This window comes from Atta colombica, unplaced genomic scaffold, assembly GCF_001594045.1.
Source record: "Atta colombica isolate Treedump-2 unplaced genomic scaffold, Acol1.0 scaffold277, whole genome shotgun sequence".
NCBI classification, from domain to species: Eukaryota; Metazoa; Arthropoda; class Insecta; order Hymenoptera; family Formicidae; genus Atta; species Atta colombica.
Genome location: NW_017259378.1, coordinates 696,606 through 717,762, shown reverse-complemented (window position 1 = coordinate 717,762; position 21,157 = coordinate 696,606). Strand labels below are relative to the sequence as shown.

The 21,157-nt window shown below is 34.5% G+C and overlaps 1 protein-coding gene across 1 annotated transcript in view; it reads left to right on the top strand.

The window, feature by feature from the left end:
• LOC108689850 (netrin-1-like) overlaps positions 1 to 21,157 on the top strand; it is a 208,253-nt gene that overhangs the window by 2,166 nt on the left and 184,930 nt on the right. The gene's annotated exons all lie outside the window — the stretch shown is intronic.

Genomic DNA, 21,157 nt, shown 5'->3' with positions numbered 1-21,157 from the left:
ATTTATATATATATTTATATATATATATACAAATTTATACTTACATATATAAACTATTTCTATAGCATGATTTTCCTTCTATTAAATAAAAAAATTGAAATACTTCCAGTTCATTAGTTTAGTCTGATAAATCGTTTTACTAAAATGTATCGGTTAGTTTGTTGTTGAGTAATAAGCCTCAATCGAAGTTAGGGGTGCTTGGATACTAACGATTATTCAAACTACATGATGTATAACAGCAATTTAATCCCGAGACGGAATGCGAATTTGTGTGTGCAAATGCGGATGCATTTTCGAGGAGTTTAAGTTGAGTTATATAGATTTTGATAATTATGTGTATTATAATCGTCGGGAGAGAGAGAGAGAGAGAGAGAGAGAGAGAGAGAGAGAGAGAGAGAGAAAGAGATTCAAAGCCAAGCAGAATTATGTGATTGGAGATATACGAGTTCTGTGATGAAAGCGGATGCTATGAGATTCTCCAAATGATTGATAGGTATACCAATGTCTGTTGTGTGATTGCGTGAATGAATTGACCGTAATACCATTGTACAAGAATTAGGGCACGCAGTACATTAATGTAATAACATCCAAGTATACTACTGTATTAGATGAAGTGATATGATGACTGTAAATATAACGGTAAAGTCTTTCTCTTTCTCTCTCTTTCTCTCGTTCTCTCTTGTATTTTTATTTGTTCCATAGAATATTGTTCCTTAAAATACTGTTTTATCAAAATTTATTGAGTACGTGATATTATTCTGTGAGAAACTTTAAAAAAATATTTCTTTATTTAAATTAGTTTGGAATTTTATTAAATTTAGAAAAAAATCATATTTAATTCAAATTACATTGATTAAAAAAATTACACAAAAATTTGAATTATAATAACATTTATATGTTTATAATACAAATGCAATATATAATACATACACAAAAAATATCAATAAATATATCAATAAATATGTTGCATGGCTTAATTGAGAAATTATTTTGCTCTCTTTTATTTAAAGTTCATATATTTCTATTTAATATCAAGCATATTATTAAGAAGTACAGAGAGCAACATTAGCTAGAACAACATTAGCTGATCAAATATCTCTATTGGAATCGCCATGTTTGTAATAGACTAAATATGAGTATCGTGTTTACGATTGCAAAATTAAATGAACAGAGATGGAGAAATAGCTCTGAAGCTGGCTAATTCGTTGCGGGCAATATATTACTTTTGATTATACAACGAGGAGAGATTACCTTGAATATTAAACTGGTATCTATCACTTTATGATTGCAATATCATGGTAACTAATTTTTTTACTCGGCGGCTTTAAAGCTTACTACATCTATTGTGTCGGAACCTTATGTTTTGGAATATAATCTGTAGTGATGCTTCAAAGTCCGCAATATTTCATGCCGTTGAGATACAAAGTAAGGCTGATATTTTATGTCGTATAACAAGGTTTTTCAAGTCTGTTGATGCAGAACAGAGATTCGATGCAGAATAGAGAGGTTCTCGGATTTCTCCTGCAGCAATCAATTTAATTTAAAAAATTTACCATATGACACATAAAATATTATCCTTATTTGGAAATATCGTCACGCTTTACGATCGCGCGAATTCTTTAATTAAATTTATAGTCAGTATTTCCCAGGAGAAAATTTAATTGGATATTACATTTTTTTTCGCAACTTTTGAATGCTCAACTCAATACGAAATCTCTTTGAACAGAATACGGCTGGCTTTAAATGAAGCCACTGAACCTTTACAATTCCATTATCCGTATGGCGAATTCGATAAATATTCCGTTACAGAGTTTCTCTTTGAATCGCAAAGCCCGTGTTTCAGCTCTTGTTAGCGCAGATACGTCAATTCGCGTTTTCTTTTTGCTCATTCTGCAAACGTTGCTTCTCTCGATTCGTCGCGGATTTCAAGGCTACGGCAATAATCTCATATTATGAGTCTCTTCAGGAACGCCAGGCGTATCTAACGCCCGTTATTCAACGCCATATTTATTGAATTTCGGGATCGGGGACCGTATGGGGTGCGCATCCGGCGCGGCGCGCTCTATGGCTCTTTCGAAAAGTAAAAAATAAACATCGAGAAGAAGAGACTCGCTCGATTCCGCATCCCTTCTTGTCTATTCGTCCCCTCCGATCTCTCTCCTTCCCCCTTTTCTTCACCCCGCGCATCCTGCGTTCTATCTCTCTTCGATACGATCCCAGGGTTAGGCCTCTCGAGGCTCACCCCTTAATTCGAAGCGGCGAAGCGTTGCCCCGGTATCACGGAGGCCGCGTAGCCGAAATCAAAAACGTCGGAGGGTAAAACCACCCTCCAAAATCGTTTCGAATCGATAAGGGACGCCACCAGTATTCGCGCGCGCGTCCCGCGGTCTGGATTCTCGCGGGGGGTAGAAATGGTAGGTGGAGGGCAGCACCGCGGCGAAAAATGTAATCGGATTTAATTGGATCGACGATCGCGAAGGAGCACCCTTGTTTATTTTCGGAGAGACACGGTGCCTGGCGCACACAAGAGGCAGGAGAGGTGCGATAAATGGAAGGCGCCTTTAGACGCTCAGAATCTGCAGTTTTTTTTCATTATCAGCGAGCTGCGAGCTTCTTTTTATTCTATAACTGAATTTCGATTTCGCATTTGAGTTTTAATGCATTTTTGTTACAATTATTGTTGTGTGGCGATTAAATCGTTACAAGTATTTATCTTCGCGAATTTGTTGATGCGAGACGATAGACATGTACGCATAATTACATATACGCACTTGACGCACACACAAATACATTCAGGAATGGCACGAATCATCGGTCGCGAAAACGAAGATTTTTAAATTCATAAATTTCTTATGATTATCTCGAGTTCTTCTTTATATTAATCGCAAATTACAAATTAATTAGAATGCACATTAAATATGTATTACATTTTGATTAAACTCTGCTGTAAATATGCGATTAAGGCTCGTTTCGACCAATATAGTTTAATTTTAATCTCGGTTTAACTAACACTTCATCTTTTTCCAGTTCTGAGAATTAAAAAAAGATAAAGAGTAAGTTGAACTGAGATTAAAGTTAATCTACATTGGTAGAAACGAGCCTTAATCATCGCGTATTTAAAGCAAAGTTTAACTGAAATGTACATTTAATCTGCACTCTAATTAATTTGTAATTTGCGATTTGTAATTCGTCATTTAAACGATTGCTGTCAGCGGATGTAACAGAAATTTTTTAATTTAAGCATAACAGCGACGGATATAAGCATAATTTCATTGGCAACATTAATTAAATTACATTTAGAAATATGTATCATTCTGTTTTCATCCAGCCGGAAAAAAAAAGTGATATTGATAGTAAAATATTACAAAGCATTCATATTATGATGTATTTGTTTTCAAAAAACAAATAAGCTGCGAAAATTAGAGTGCTGGTTAAATGTAAATGTTCGAAATATTTGATCCGTTTTCGATTTGAATTAATTAAATAATTGATTTGCAGTGAACCGTAGCTAATCGTTCTCTACGCTAGTTAACGCAATACCGTCCGTAATTGGAAATCGCTGGACAAGAAAGAAATGGTGAATTGTGTCAGTTCAACAATGATAATTGCGATTAGAAAACGTAAATCAAGTTAATTAGTTATGCTACAGCTGTTACGCGCGCCGTGCGAATGCAAAATGCGAAACTGGCCAGTAGAAACTAATCGTCTGCAGGAGAGATGCAAATTATTATTCCTGTGAAAAAATTGACACGCCACTTTTGAACGATCGATCGAATCGACGAAAAATCTTTTGCGTTGGTCGATTCCGGTTACGCGTTTCGACACGATCGGTCATCCGTGAGCAGATTGTCTCGCGTGTGGAATTCCCGCAGATTGTCGCGCGAGCTGATTCTCCTTCGTCGTACATTTCGAATTTCTCTCGCTCCATTTCGATATTGTGCTTTCACGTGTATAGATAATCGTCGGCCAACTTGTCCGTTTCGAAAAGGCGAATATATGTATATCGTGGAAAAATGTTTGTAACTTCGATTAAGTCAAATACGCGAGCGGTCTATTTTTTTTTTTTTTTTTAGTGAATTTGTGAAGGTAGTTTCGTAAAACATGGAACGTATTTGCGAATGCGGTGTATTGACATTGTCTGTTATTTCGCGCAAATCGAAAAACTCGTGGTTTTGCATCTGAGTATAATTAACCAATACTAAATAGAAGTTGAATCGACAGTACTGTTTGCATACGTGAAGATGTGTAATATTTAGATAGAAGAATTCATATCGGTGTACTTTAAACTCTGTTCAAACCATTTATTTCAAAGGAATTAAAGTTATCTTGGAAAAGAGATTTGAATACTATGTCGATTAATGTAAAGATTCTTAAGTAAGAATTTGGACCGCCATATTTTTCAGAACCTGCTTAAGACAGAATGCTTGAGATAAAATGAGAATATATGTATCTTATTTTAAATATATGTATCTTATTTTCAACCAAGCAAGTCCTGAAAAACGTATGGTGTTTAATCTTTCACTTGAGGATTTCTAGATTAATGTATTTAGTAATTAAATATTCCTTATAATTAAATATTTCCTTTAAAATCATTAAATGCACGGATAATTTTTATAAAGGGATACTTTTTAATAATTTTGTAATACGATTCTGTTGGCGGATATTATCCTTTTGGAAACGCTAATATTAATCTATCAGATAAAACAATTATATCACTAGCCCTTGTTTTTTGAACCAGTAATTTCAATCCATCCCTGCCAGAAGTATTTGCATCCCCCCTGCAGACGTCTGCCTGGATTATCACGCGCAAAACGTTTTCCGTTTCCCCTTCGTTTCGATGCCGATATAGATATCCTACATATATAAACGTACGAACATGCGTGCGAAACGTCACCCGCGCGATAAATAAAAAACCTCTCCGCATTACAGCGCGTTATGTTCGAAGAAATGTCATCATTAATTATCGCGGTTAATTAATTTCAGACATGAGCGAAATTGCGTGCAATCGGGCGTCAAATCAGGATCAGTGCCCTTTCCGTATATCTTCCCTTTTTTATTCCCTGGACATCGGTTATTTTCGATTAACTCGTTGTATCGAAAGGAAAAAAAAAACGACGCTATCTATTAATTAATACGTGCCGCAAAACGCGCAATTTCTCTCCGTGCAAAATTGCGCAAATTGATACACACTTGATGAACCGTCGCTTCGTATTTTCAATACAAAACATTGATAACTCAATTGATCATTTTTTTCAATTTACAATGATCGAAGCGATATTTGATACGATTGCAAGACACATTCTTTTTGTGCAACTAAAACTACAGATGGAAAGAAAGTGAAATAAGTAAGTATTCGAAAGTTTTAAAGAAGGAACATTTACAGTATTTTATATTTTGCTATACATTACACTCACTGAGAAAAATCTTCTAGTTGAAAATGGACAAACCAAAAGCTTCTGATTGTTAATAATTAGAATTTTATTTATTTCAATTAGAATTCTACTAGATTTAATCAGAAAATTCTAATGTGTCCATTTATAATCAGAATTCCAATTAATTCAACTACATATCTCTCTCTGTGCAGTGTATTTTCAAATATTTTTAAAAAAGCGAGAGTGTATAGTTAAAATTCTTGATATGAATCTCTCGACGTATAAAAAAAAATTGTACTCATAAAATTAGAAATAAAATTACAAGAATATCCCGCGCGCGTTTAACGATTCTTTATAATACGCTGAGTAACTTCGCAAATGTAATTGGCAATGAAATAAAGATAATTGAAAATGAGACCATTACTCAGAGGCGATTATGCGCAACAATTATCTTTTAAACAATCCATTTAAGATAATAAGAGGCGAGAGTGATACTCTGGTTAAAAAGCGATTTGAGATCATTTATCGGTCGATGCTATACAAAGCGTAAAAGAGATACGTTAGGATGATTAATACTCTGCTAGATCTCTAATGAAAGAAATAGGGACGCATGCTCGTGTCAGAATAATATAATTACATCTTCGTGAGATTGTAACACTTTTATAACGGCTGCAAGAATAGCGTTAATAAAATATATATCTTTATGGCCGCGGGTACATTTCTCTATAACGCACTTCATTACATTGATCGTTCCTCCAACAACCCCGTGAATAAACATGATGAAAAGAACGATAGCTTTGCTGCGCTCGACAAACTTATAGGAAAGATCAACAGTCAATTATAATGTTCTATGATGTATTTTACAATTCTGATTATAGAGAACTTTTTTTAGCTCCTTAACATTTACTATTTGCACTGAGAGAAAAATATTATATGGTGACCATAATTGCATAGTAAAATAATTATAAAGCTCCATTTTTATGATATTATTACTGCTGTAATATAGTAAATGAGACCAAGTATGTAGTTCTCTCAAACATGAAAAAATTGTACTATAAATTACGGTTTCAAATATTAATTATGGTTTCAAATATTAAAATAGAATATTACTACTTAAATGGTAAATAAAATAAATATTTTTATTCAGTAAATGCAATCGCCATTAAGTCAATACTTATTTTCTTAAATTCACTTGTTATTTATATGATAATAATATAACAACTAAAAAATATGTTTAAAAAACTAAAAATTTTCGAGCAGTGCGTATTTGCTATTATTAATAGCAAAAAATGACTGTAAATTATATATAGTTAAATTATCGTAGTCGCAACCATTTTTTTCTTTCAGTGTGGAATAATTATTCTATTTTTACTTAAAATTATTTGAAAAAATTAATTGTTATGTTTATTGATTACTATAATAGTTTTAATATAAGTTCCTTGATATTAATGTAAGATAATATTATAATGAATTTTCAAATCCTATCTTTTTTGTATAGTACAAAAATAGCGAATAAAACTTTAGCATAAAAGTATTGCATGAATAAATAGAATAAATGAATTTATATATTTACGAACAAAAGAAATTAAACATAGCTAACTTACGCGTAAAATAATTGAAACGAGATAGGCTTATTCCGTTGAAATTCTATTCGAAGCTCTGATTGATTGTATTGACGATACTTGACACTATATTGATTGTTCTTCCACTGACCGCATGCGTACAAGTATCACACGCAGAAGTTCGATACTCTAGTCCAAGTTCGTCTGAGTTTAATATCTGCTGAAGTCTAACAAAACTACAACTACGCAATAGATAACGATTAATTAATGCACAGATGACACTAAATTTTTATTTTATTTTAATAATAATAAATAATTTTATTTTAAACAGTAGTCGTAATTTTCCTTCGTGCAGTGATGTTAACTTAATACAGACAGAGATGCGAGTGGTTTAGGCACACCGGCCGGTTTCTCTCCGTAACGTACAAGGCTCGCTCTCGAGGCGCGGCGTTAATTTGACGCGGCGTGCCGCGGCGCCCGTTTACCGCAATGAGTTATGTTCTCGGGGGCACGTTTATGCGACTCGAGCAGTCGGCGCGATGGGCAGGGAACCCGCGTGTGCTTTTCTCCCTTCTTTCCCCGTTCCTCTCTCATGTTCCTTGCATGTACGAGAGCTCTCGGACTCCCGCGACATTAAGCCGACCTCGATGGCGATTTTACGGCGTTTTTTGCGATCAGGTGCCCCCCCTCTCGGATACGAGTATTGTACGCAGGGTTTTACAGCGCGTTTTAGGATGTTATTTGCGTCACGGTGCCTTTGCGGTCGGGGAACGATATGGTCTGATATCTCTGCGGAATGTTCACGTGAAGTCCATGTAAAGGGCGATTATGGAAATTTATCGCTCTTCTTACGTATTTTATTTGGTCACGAATTAAGGGATGACGCGATATGAGTCGGATTTAGAAGAGACAAGTGTGACATTTCCGGATACTCGGTGTTATATCTCGTAGACGAGACCGTCTACATGTATGATAAAATTTATTTCTTAGTCGATTAACAAAAAAATCAGTTAAACATTAACTGATGTGAAATATTGCACATTTCTTGACATAGGGATTAAGATTTATGTTTTCTATATGTTTCTAATGGGCTTTATACCCAATAAGCCATTACCTAAGTTTCAAGGCTTAAGCAGTAAGTTGACCAATTACAATTAAAATGTGAGAAGAATAATCAACTGTAATTGATCAATTTCTTACGACTCAATACTTAAAGCTTATGTAATGATTTTAAGTCTTCAGTCTATAACATTTACTTGCTTTTCACTTATCCTCTTAATCTACAATAAAATATATCATTAACATTAAGTATTACTATTAAAAAGTTTACATTAAAACTATTATAATAAACATAATAAAATATAATTAATATTTTTTAAATAATCAAATAAAATAAAAATTAAATAAGTTAAATTCTAAATAATCAGTGTTAAAAAGTGAATTAATGCATAAATATATAACGGAACAATTTTCTATTTTGTTTTTTCTATTCGATTCCTTCTAGTCTGTATCGGCATAAAACTCATCTTATATCTCGATCCCGATTACTTCAACACAAACACAAAAAATTCGATCCGTTTCACGCGATGATCGAGTCCGGATGAGAAGAAATGAGGAACGTGGGTGGGCCTGTTGTCTTCGCGCCCTTTCTTGTCTTCCTGATCTTTGACATTCGTCGCGCTCCTCCTGGCGGGAAGTTATGCGAATTTGTTCCACGCCGCAGCGTGGGGGCACTCGACGATTTTATTACGGAAATCCTTCTCCAATTAAGCGGTCGCTATGGTGATGGCTATCCGCGAGTACTCGCCAGGAGTGCACGTTGCGTCCGTTGCGAACGCTATGGTAAAAAAGACGAAGGGGATGGCGAACCCTCCCCTTCTTGTTCCTTCATATCGCAACTCTTGAAAAAGAGAAGAGCGGCAGCGGGATGCAGGGGAGGTAAAGTGGATTCCGCGAGATTATAAAACAGGTCGCTGCCGGTGTTTCGCCAGCAGCCAGTATTGCTGACTATCGCCTTTGTGCACTTTGTACTACTAATTGCACGGACGATCTTAAGCGTGTATCCGTTAGTTTTCTCTTTTTTAGTCACGTCACGATCTACACGGCGATAACGTCGACGAAAATTTCTTAACGCGAGCTTTTCTTTTCTTTTCCAGTAGGGAAGAACACGATTGAACGTATCACCGAATGCATTCGTGAATGCCCTTTCTTCCTTTCGAGCGAAGCAAACGACAATTTTACGCCCGCATTTGATTTCTTAACGTTTTCCAAAAGCGAGAAGTCTCTCGAATAGCAAAAGAAGTGGCTTTTTCGCGCCACAGAAACGATAATCTGCGTTCCAAAATTCACTTATAAAAAAGAGAGAAAAAGAGATGATTTCTTTCTCTTTTTTTTCAAGAGAGAAGACGAAATCGAGACGAATACGAGTGCAGACCTCATGAGTGAGAGAAAAAAAGAAAAAGGAGTGAGAAAGAGAATCAGGAGGAGGGAATAGAAGAGAGAAAGACGGGACGGGTTGTAGGTAGAGCGAGAAGAGGGAATTAAATTACGTTTTAATTTCGCGGCCATTTCGCAAGCGCGCGTTGCGCGACGCGATACACCAAATATCCAGCGCAATTTACATTTTAAATTGGAGACTTCTTGCGACGAACAGGGAGGTTCCGTTGTCGGCGCCAACGTTGACTACAAAAAGCGTCCCCGCGGTTGTGAATTTGTATGAAAAATTGTGGCCCGCGCGATTGTACCAAATGCAAGTAGTGTTACAAATGCAAAGATATCGTTTGAAGAACTTTGGCAAACAATTGTTAGTTAAAGATGAGTCTTTCTTTGTATGCAATTCTTTGAAGACAAAGCTAGACGGAAGTAAATCTTTGCAAATACTTGTGAGTTTTGAAATAGAAGCATGCATTATTTTTTTATATTACTAATCTTTTAACATTAATAAACGATAACGATTAATATTGCGCACCAAAAGTAAAAGTACAAAGAATGTTGTAACATAAGAAGAGAAAAAGTTTTGAATTAGAATCAACTGTAACTTAATTCACATATTATTATGCTTTTTTTATACAATAAATATCTGAAAAATTTGATAAGTTTTTTGTATTTACTATAGTTGTATTTACTATAGTTTAACAATATAGAAAAAAACGGTTAAAATATCTAAAAGTTTAGCTAAATATAGATCTGAAAATAAATTTTGTTAGACTATCAAAATAATTATGTAAGATTGCAATTCAAACTGATTGCTAGAATGTTAAAACTTTTTGCAGTAATAATGCTCATCGTGATTGAGTTTCCTACATAATTATTTTGATGAACCAACAAACTTATTTTCAGATCTATATTTACCTAAATTTTTAGATACTTTAATAAAATCATTCTTTCCATATAATATAAAGACACTCGCGTTCATTATTCACTTTCTTGAAATTTTATTATTTTTACGCGAATAATTCACGTAATCTATTAATAAACTTGATCCAACTTGAATCCAAAAAATATATCCAAAAATATTCTGATTCGTTTTTTAAAGATTATACGTTCTCTCTTTCTAATTGTATACGAAAAATGCCAGATGACATGGGATAAAAAAATATAATAAAAAACGTTAAACATAATTTATCTAACTCCATTTAAATGTCAGTAAGAGAGCTCGCTACGCTTTAATCTCTGGTGTTTCGAGAATTCTCTCTCGTGGCGGCTATGTCCAAGCTTCACCGAGACTTGTTTCGCTGCACGGCGCTGCGCCGAAGTCGACATGATAGATTGTTTTCACTCTTCGACGCCTCTTTTTCCCGCCGAGGAACATCGAATTCTCGAGGACGGCCAAGCCTCGTTTCGATGCCGCGAATAGCCGCCGCGTTCGTCCTCCACCTCCTTCCTAGTCGGTCGACCGTTCTCTCTGCCCCCTTCGTCGATTATTCTTCCCCGCGGCGCGAGGGCGACGTGTTCTGCATGAATGGAAGTCCTCTGTTTACCGCGAAATGAATGGTTCCCCTCATATGCACGAAGATGTAGCTGATATTTACAAGGTATCGAAGCTTGTACTTCATAAACAAAACCGAAATTTTCATAAGTGTCTTCTTCAAAATCTGTCTAGGGGATAAATTTTCAGGGGATATAATATTAAATCTAAATAGAATTTTTATTAATTACTACAAACTACGATTGAAAATTTTCGTGACAAAATTTTAGAATTAGAGGAAAGGCCTCTATTATGAAATAGTTTATTTTGGGTAAAATGCTAGAAATCTATCGGCAGATATAATAATTTAAAATAATTTTAATTTTAATTATAATAATAAAATAATTTTAAAAAATAATAGGTTATTTTGAAGAGAATTTAATAAGCTTTAAGATAATGTAAAATTTAATTCAAATTTTATTTTTTTTTTATAAATTAAAGAAATGTAAGAAGTGAGCAAATCGCAAAGTCAAAAAATTGTGCTCCTAATATGAGATGTCTCGAGAAATCGATAATAAAACGCAAAGTGCATCAGTATTGCAATTAAAAAACTTTATTTAATGTTTCTAAAATACAAATAAACACAGCCAGTGCACGTGCAAAATGAGTATGCGATGCATTGTACCTAGCTGACTCGTTTTCAGATAGTTAGAACTAAGTACCACAGGCACTCGATTGTCCTTTTTATTATTGTACAATAACATTTATACTTCAGCAATGATTTTCTATGACATAGGAGTATAGGTTATTCATATTAGAAATACTTTGACTATCTTATACCATATTTCCATGCCTTACGATTTTATGATCATCAAATCTAATTTCTGTAATTAAGCAATTCTGTAATTAAGCAATACATATCGTATTTTTCTATTAGTATATCTTACTCTATCACCACATGAAGAATTTATTACCAAATATTTACTTATTAAATAATAAACAAAGTTTAAAAGCTCATCTTGAAGACATCCAAATTCTAAAACCTTTTTTTTTGCAACGACTACAGGCACGATCTAATAATGAATTTTCCATTAAATAATTTTCAATCCAAGAACAATAAATTGTGGAATCAATAGATAGCGTTTATTAGTTTAGCGGAAAGTTCGCTATCTCATTTCTTTAGACGCTTGTATCTCATAATAGGGGCTTTCCTCTATTTATTATTTAAATTAAGATAATATAGAAATTTATTTTATTTTTATTTTACTTTGTAAAATAATATAAAATAAATTCATATTATTAATCATCATTTATAATAATTTATTTTTCTTGTTTTCTGAAACTGTTTCTTTTTATGATTTATTTCTAAAACGAAGATGAAAAGCGAGAGTATTGAACTGTGGTCAAATTTAATTGACTTCAAACGAGTCAGACCGTAATGGGTGTCGCCAAGCACACTGGCCGCCGCAGACAACATGTCTGCGAGGTTCTTGAAGGAATCCTGACCGACTCCAACTCCGTCCCGTGGTCAACAGCGACCGCATATACACCTACACAAACGTTCACGTGCTTACGTGTGTATACATGCGCTGGCGGCGACGGCCAAGAGAAAACGAAGGGCCTGTCGCTTCTGTGGAACCGTCCTCGCGGATGTGCGGATAATTGCCGAAAATATGGACCGCGTTTGTGTTGCCAAAGTAATTTGCCGGGTTATTATGGGCGCGGGAAACTCGAGTAGCTCCTGGCACTGTTCGTATTTGTTGCTTGTTGCATTTCGAGGAATATCCAATAGAATGACAGAGTAACATGTGTAATAACCCGTGGGATCAGAATACAGAGAGTTACAACTGTTTTCCAAATTTAGATCCAGTTACACAGGTGTTAATTAACTTTATTCTGTGGCAAATAAATTATAGAGAGAACCGACGAGATTTTGTTTCATGAAATTACGAATTCCTAATATTTCAAGTTAGGAGTTGACTTTAACATTCTTTTAAATTAATTCCTTTACATAAGAGAGACTCTCTGATAGATTAAGAAATATATTTAAAATTCTATAGATGAAAATATCAAAGATATTAAAGTAGAATTCCAATTGAGACATTCTTCAAATATCAAATTTGTAAACATAATACAAAAGTATGTCGAAATTGATCATTTTTCGAGTTTCTATTAAGGAAATCCATTTTGTATTCACTAAGTAGGCAATTAAATTTACATATTTACTTTTTGTAGAAAGTCACGTTAGATTCGAATATGCGATTCGAATATTCAAATTATACAAGTTTTCATCTCTTCAAATTTTAGTTGTCGGAACGTTAAAGCATGAGGTCACCAGTTGCGTCAAGGCGGAAATGCGATTGGAGGCGGTCCTCACACATACTTACGTATACGCAAAACACACGGGCCGAGATTTACTGGTCCGGGCCTCGTTCTCGTTGAAAACGCATAACTGTGCGACGTGCACGCGATGCGCGACTCTGGTCCCTTTCGTCTCAGCTTCTGATCTAAATCACTGAGTCGGTTTCATCTCACGAATAGACGCGCAGGAGAAAGAGATCGAATTTCCTGGAGGGTGCTCTAGAGGAGAGATGGGCGCTATACATACGCAAAGATTGAACTTTTGTTACTTTATCGTGATAAATTGTGTGCGATCTTTGTAAATGAAAAGGGTAACTCTATTTTAAAAGTAAAAGCGTAAAAAAATCGTTTAAATAAACTTAGAGATACACTTAAACGTCTGCAATTACACAAAATAGAAAGCTCTTTGACTGTGATCTTTTTGTTATATTGTTTTTCGAAAATAATGTTAAGACACTTCGTGTAAGAAATGTATCAGACATACGTTATATTGAATTACGTAGTTATTATAAAACTGTGATTGATAATATACAAGTCCTCTATGTCTCGAGGGAACGCTTCGATTTATAATTAAAGCGGTTGAGAGGTGATAAATAAAAGTCGTTTAAACTTCGCTGTAAGCAGAGATGAATTCTGATAAATTATTCTACTCTCTGGCATCAAACGAATGAAAGAAATATTACGAGCATGAATATACAACATGGGGTTTACAAACGAAAGCGCCACTGTGCTTTATTGCAAATTTCTTTTTATGAAATACATGTGCTCTTTGAGCAAAGTGTTGTATAAATATTTGATGTATAACGCGAAATCTGAGAAGAAAGAAGTAAATGTGACAAGTAATAATGTGTGTTTTGGCGAGTCACTGTTTAAGAAACAACAGAAATAACTAGTAATGCTTTTTTCTTTGCACGAAGAAATTAATAAAATATTATAATTTGCAAATAAAAATTATAAAATTAATGTGGTATAAAATAAATATAATATAATATAATAAATTGTATGTGTGTATATTAAAATAAAAATTACAGAAACATCTTCATTGGAACTTTAGGTTGCTTTTTTGAAATTATTAACAATTAATAAATAAAAGCGAACTTATAGATTATTTTTCATATATAGTACAATTATTTTTCTAAAATTAATATAACAGAAATAATGACAAAATATTTTAATTTACTGCTTCTCAAAGTCTTATTCAATATTAATTATTTTTCGAACTTAAATGAATTCACTGATTATAACTTTACTGACTCGCAAGAAAATATTAATTAATTTGAATACTATCGTTTATTTGTCGCATAAAATTTCGGCGATTTATCGAAACTTGTTCTGGAAATTTGCTGAGATTTTATGAGACGAGAAGAAGTTATGATGGGAAGAATAACATAGTAATCATTATGAAATACAAAATAGTAATCATTATAAAATACAAAATATGAATACACGCGTAAATCAAATTCTCGAGAACATAACGCAATGAACAGTATTCGCGTATGCTGCAGACTCCATCATTATGCTCCAGAACCGTCTGATCATCGCAGCTCTAACATATCCTAACGGTATCGCAAATTAGCCGCGTGTTATAAGCGAGCGAGCATATAATTGCGGTTTCGAGCACAATGTATTGCATTTTTAGCTACTGTGACATAAATCCGCGATTTATTATCCAGGTCATCCAAGACACTTCCTGAATTCTGCCAAGAATCGAACACTTCCATTCGCGGAGAGAAAGCGTTATTTAAAGCTTGGAAAAGAAAGTGTGTCTTTCATATTACATATTTTAACGATATTGCATAGTTCCAGATATCATCGTTATCAATCAACTTTGTTCGCTCATAAATGAGTTATCTCACGCCCCGATGTCACCCATTTACTTCAAGGCAACCTCGACAGTATTGTATGTTTATTAAAAAATGCTTTAAACGGAAACGATATTAGGTCGCAAGATAACTCGTTCACGACTGCTAAAGGATTAATTAAAACGCAAACAAGAGAAATATTTAAATAATATGTCTCGGTAGTCGAATTAGGAAGACATAATTCGGGAAATCCGGATTAGAGCCTGCAGATTGAAATAATAAATTATTTATAGTTTTTAAGATGCTTATTAGCATCAAATTATTAATAGCTTTCTAAGACGCTTATTTGCATCAAGAATATTAAATTGCTTGTCAATTAATTTGTGATATTACTATTTCAGCTTCAGTTTAAGATCGTGTTTCAAGACAGACAAATATAATCAGCGCACAGTTTATTTAAACAGGAAATTGTACAAATTCATAAGAAATATTATTAAATGTGAAAAACCGCCTTGATCGAATATGGAATTTTTCATGTGTAAGGAATATTTAAATTACATTATGTCGTAAAAATTCTTACATATACAATATAATCAGTACTTTGAATATGCGCACAAAAAATATTTTTTGAGAGATATATGTATTTTCCGGAAAACTAAAAATGGATATCAAAACGATTTTTCGAACGTTGATTGGTTTTAGAAATATCTTTCTGTTTTCCATGGCAGACACGATATTCTTCGTAATTAAACGTCGAATTTCAGTACGGATTTCGTGAATATGTTCGGTGCACTCGCGTACACGTACGCACACGCGTGTATAAATAAATTCGCGAGTTGCCACGCGGTCTATCCACGCGTTCGCGCGAACGCATTCCTAGCATTCCAAATTACCGCTTACCTTATACATTGTCGTTGCGTAATCGTTGTTGCGTTATTGCACACAACTGTCGTGAATCTCGAGAATGTACGTGTGAAACGCTCGCGTTTACACCAAGTATCTGTTTCAAATTAGAGAGCCCCGCCTCTGTATGGGATCGGGTGTATTAATTATCTCGTAAAATTTTTGCCAGAATACGAAATGATTATAATAAACCTCGAGCAAAGTAGTAGTTTGGCAGTTTTAAAAGTCGCTTTAAATTTAGGCTTACGCAAGATTAGCGTTAAGAGAGTTAATTATGCGTTAAGATATACGAGTTTCGTGTAGATATGTATGTATAATGTCGAATTTGCACGAAGTGCTCTTAAAGATTGACAATATCTACATTAGATATCTTTAGTTATGACGTCAGGAATTAAGAAAGTACGAAATACCACCTTTTAAATAATTCCGCTTTATAGAAATAAAACATTTCATTGAAACGTTACGAGAATGTACATATATTCAACAATTATTAATGATTTTCCCTCATTTTTCTATCTTTGATATTATAATTCAAGATATCTGTCACAATTATTGCCAGTATTGAAGAATTTGATCGATGAAGTTTTGATGGAGTGATCAATCATTATCTTATTCTACTTTATTTTATTTTTTATGATCTGTTCCTTGCTGAAATCGCGTTTTTAAGCGCATTACGCGATCGATTCCGTGCAACAGCGCGCAACGAGAAAACACTCTCGGCGAGAATCAGCCGCATCTTACCGCGTTAGGGTCGTGTAGAGATTCTTAATCCTATACACTGAGGTTCCAGAAATCCCAATGCAATTTGTCGAGTTTTTTTCGTGTTTCTAAACTTTTCTTTTTCTTATATATATCTCGAAGTTTTCCTTAATTCTATCGACTTTTACCCATTATGGATTTGTTTCTTAATCAATTTTCCATCAATTGAAAAAAAAAATCAATTGAAATATGTTCATTTTTACGGAAGTTACGGCAATAATATACGGTAACAAATATGGATGGAATCCCGAGTGTGCATATCAAGAGTAGAAAAAAAGTGTGTATAACTGGGAACTTGATTTTCAATGGTGGAGAGGTCTAGCTTAATAGATGTTATGTGTAACTAGGTTATATATAATAACTTAAGTAAAAGATTGGATACCATATGTTTGGTCCGCCATATTTTTCAGGATTTGCTTAAAATAGAATGAGATAGATTATGCATAAATAAATAGAACGAGACATCCACGCATTTCCTTCTATCTTAAGCAAGTCCTAAAAAATATAGCAGACCAATCAGAAGTTGTCTAAACGATGTTCAATGTCTTACTTGAGGATCTCTAGGGTCGTGCACTCGAGATCGCAGCAGCCAAGCGAGTGATAGAGAGAGAGCTGAAGGTAGCAACTATCGTCGCGTGTGCTGTTACGCCGCGCGTACGTATAAATAAATCCGTGAGCTGCCACGCGGTCTGCCGTGAAGCACGGCACGGCGTCTCAGGCTGTGCGCATTCGTTGCTGTCACTGTCGCTGTCCGTCGCTGTGCTGTCTATCCTTTCGCGCGAGCTGATCTCTCGTTTCGCCTCGTCTCACTTCACTATGCAGAACCCGGTAGACGCATTTTCCTCACCGCACAGGTGCTTCCGCGATCTCTGGGTATTCTCGTTCGGACGCGGATCCGCTTTCCCGTGCACGCTCTTGGATTTCGCGACGGTTTTCCGAGGGTGGCGAGTAGGAGATGTTATTCCATGTGGGAAAATATATGCGTTGATTTCTAAGTAAATTTCTCCACGATATTTATGCATTAAAGAGAATATATGATATTTTATTAGTATGAGCATAAAATATCGTAATGTGATAATAATATATAAAGATAATAGTAATTTATTTTGATTGATTTATTTAGATTGATTTGTTATATTGCTACTTTATTTTATTGTAAAAACTACATATTTAACTAGATATTTAACTATATGTTTAAAAAATTGATGATTCCTATTATTTAAAAAAACATGTTTTTAATACATAGAGAAAGAACAGTTTTGTTGAAAATGTAAAATTTTAGCTAAATACAAATTTGAAAATAATTTTGTTGAGTTATCAAAATAATTAAGCAGAAAGCTCAAACTGGTGGCTAAAATGTTAAAACTTTTTGCAGCGTTGTTCTCATCATGTTTGAAATTCCTGCAAAATTATTTTGATGGCCCAACAAAATTATTTTCAGATTTGCATTTAGCTAAAATTTTAATTATTTCAACAAAATCGTTCTTTGCGTATTTTAATTATTTTCAGTTAGACTGATTAAGTAAAAAAGCTAAGATTGAAAAGATAAGTGTTAAAAAATGAGAAATCAATTAAAAATTAAATAATCGTAGAAACTGAGTTTATATACAAATAGCGAGTGAAATTGTTGTATTTAAATAAATAAATCATAATAGAGAGAATATATGTTAAGCATAATAGATAAAATGTTGAAGATAGATTTTTAAAAATTTTAGATTACTTTTCTACTTCAAATCAGAAAATATTTCTGTTAACAAACTTTATTCCCTCCGCGTTCAATAAAAAGAAAAGAGAGGAAACTGTAGAGCGAAAGAAATAATTGAACTTTGCAGAAGTTTCGCCAGCTTCAATTATTCTTAATAATTGTATAAATATGTGTGAATTTTTTAGATTAAATATAATTAATATTGCTTTTATGTCTTATTTCTTACATTTTTCTATGCGTTTCTGGTTTAACTCTCGATTTTGTTATTATGAAAAATTTTCTGCCTGTCAGAGAACAATTTAACTTCTTCTTTACGCGCCATATTGTTTCATTTCATAATTTTTACCAACATCAGCAGCAGCAACAACAACAACAACAACAACAATGACAATAACAACAACAATAACAACAATAATGAACCTTCTTCTGTGATTGCTGAGAAAAGAAAAGAGGGGAGCCTTTCTTCAGTCGTCCCGAAATAAACTGCGACCGCATACTCGCGTTCGTTCGCGACTGCGCCTGCTCGTTCACCAGCTCGATTTATTCTCTTGCTCTTTATCGCGGAATCTCTTGCCTTCCTCCCTTCTTTCCTTTATTTTTGCGCACCTGCCTAAGCAGAAATTTTCGGTATGCAAATGATACAAAACCAGTCTATGCATCGCTCGGACACTGGTACTTTATTGTTACTTATATTAATGACTGTCGGAACAAGAAAACATTTTGTAAAATAGAGGCTCCTCAGTTCTACATATCAAAGCACAAAAAATTGAACAATCAATTTAAACGGCGATTGGTTTAACCGAGATAGAGAGATTAGCCTTTCATTTGTATTACATGATAACATCGAATGTTTCTCGCGCATCATTTCGCGCATTGGGCCAAAGATCAGAGAGCCGGTAAAATGAGCAGTCAGCTAGGGGAAACGAAGTGCAAGTCGGTTAAAGAGAAAGCGGAAGCCGTGTAGTGAAATTTATTCTTTTCATTTGCTTGTACGAAACTCCACGCGTGTCACCTCCATTGTTCGCGCGTACAAAACTGAGAGAGACTCTATCGCGGACGAACGCAGACGACTTCATGAAATCATAAAATGAATTATTACAGCCCCGGGAGTTACTCCCATGTGAGCCTTACAGACTTGTATAATGGGATAATCGTGCTCCTGGAAAGAGATTTATGACCGCGTACATTGTGTAAGAGAGTTATTTTCTTTTAATTAGTATTAGTGCGCTTCGAGTATAACAGCTGACTAATAATCGCCCATGTTACATGGCACTTTATCCATTGTCACAAAATAAAGGAGATAAAAATTAGAGAATAAATCCGAAATAAAAATAAATATATTTATCCAAATTTAAAATATATTGAGTTTATAGATCAATTCTGAATATTTTTACGTATAATTACACGTGAGCTTCTTACTGATTCTATCACTTGTTTAATCCAAAATTAAACTTCAGGGTAAGATATATTTCTTCGTCATTCCAAGAAGCAAAGATCACGATATTTTCGATTCCGTGACCCGAGTTGGTATTCCTCGAAATATAATATAATCATAAATTTATTATGTCTTTTCTCGAGCATGAAAAATTTTTCGCAGAAGGTACAAATTTCGTATCGATCGTATCGATGTGGACCATCTTGCATGCCGGACAATTTCCATCGCAATTTTGCAATTCGAAAACGAGAAAAATGTTCATGACGAACACGTTTGCAAAACCAGTCGCAGATCGACGAGATCGCCTTTGGCCAGGATATCCTTAAATGGCCCCACCGTTGGCATCGCCTTTTAGAATCTGTCCGGCAGAACTCGTCTTGTCGTTGACTTTCCTCTTAGACGCCTTTGCCATGTTCGCTAATTCCTAATTCTTTGTGTTCTTCGAAAAGTAACTTTCAGCCAAAAACATTTTTCCAAATTGAATTTTTGTTAAAGTTCACAATGGAAAAACAATCAGTTTTAAGTTAAAACGAAGTAATTAAATTTTTTTACATTGATAAAAAAACAATACTTTCGCCTTTCACTAATTTTATTCTGATTAATATAATTTAATATAATGTAATATCATGTTTAGCGTTTTATAATTGGTGAATTTTAATATTTAATTAAATGAGCAATTAAAACCGTTGAGCCGATTTATGACCTGTGAAATTAAACAGATGACAGGGGAAAGCAGCAAATTAATAATCTGAATAATTAATAGATTAGAACAGCAATTTTCTATCAAACGATGAGCTACTCATTGCGAGTGTCCACTCGCATTAATATCCATGCCAGCGCATTAAATTAAAGACGTCTATAAATATGTCAGCGCACGATATGTCTGCATTCGCTATGTTTGTACCTGCTGTTTCATTTTCTCTCTTGACACTCCAATCTCGATGCTTCGTTGCACGAAATACAAATTCATCTCGAAGTCAGAAGCATCTCGGAAGGTGATGTCAGAGAAAGCTCTTGACGAGATTTACGCACTATCATATTTTCCACCGCGTCCGATCAAATCTCTCCATAGGGTAGAATCTCCGTATCTCCTTCCCCTTCTCTTCCATCGTAAAAACGTGAGCACTCCGTAAATCCTCAGCGCTTCGTCTTATTGTTTGTCGAGATTTTCTCATCCAATTTTCTTACTCTTTCGCTCCCCTCCCTTTTTTGGAAATATCATTTCCTTCCGTCTGTCTTTTTTGCGTACTCTCTCCTCTCTCTCTCTCTCTCTCTCTCTCTCTCTCTCTCTCTCTCTGTCTACCATTCGCAACTGTCCCTCCGGCTGCAATCTCGGACAATCTCGGCGAAT